Source organism: Scyliorhinus canicula, chromosome 13, assembly GCF_902713615.1.
Source record: "Scyliorhinus canicula chromosome 13, sScyCan1.1, whole genome shotgun sequence".
Taxonomy (NCBI): domain Eukaryota; kingdom Metazoa; phylum Chordata; class Chondrichthyes; order Carcharhiniformes; family Scyliorhinidae; genus Scyliorhinus; species Scyliorhinus canicula.
Window position 1 is genome coordinate 20,720,174 of NC_052158.1, and position 464 is coordinate 20,720,637.

The window sequence follows — 464 nt, forward strand, 5'->3', positions numbered from 1 at the left end:
ATACTCTACCGTGTCATCCAGACACCAAGACTTAGGAAATGGTGAAGGAAAGCCTCCCGCACTCCGGTATATACCTTCAGACCCCCTATTTCGGAGTTCAGCAAACCCCCCAACTCGCTTTAAGTGAATAAATGCATCACCTAATTTTTTTTGTTTGTTTGTTCTAAAAAATATGGAACATCCTGTACTTGACCGCCAAATACAGAGACATGTATTGCTGCTATTGTATAGTTTATACTGTTGTAATTATTTAATGACTAAGGATAGTTTAGATAAGAAGTTAGAGGTTCCATGTTTTAATTGTAATGCATGCCTGAATGTCATAGCGCCCCGTAGAATTTTGTAAAAATGTGATGTATATAAAACAATTTAGGTAAAGGTTCCAATCCATAGGACAGAGTAGGTAAGCCTGTCCTTGATTGCGGGTGCTCGACTTGGGCAAGAACAAAGAAGATGGCAGTAAT

The 464-nt window shown here is 38.8% G+C and overlaps 1 protein-coding gene across 1 annotated transcript in view; it reads left to right on the forward strand.

Annotated features, from left to right (window-relative positions):
• LOC119976513 overlaps positions 1 to 464 on the forward strand; it is a 13,612-nt gene that overhangs the window by 9,646 nt on the left and 3,502 nt on the right. The window lies entirely within an intron of this gene.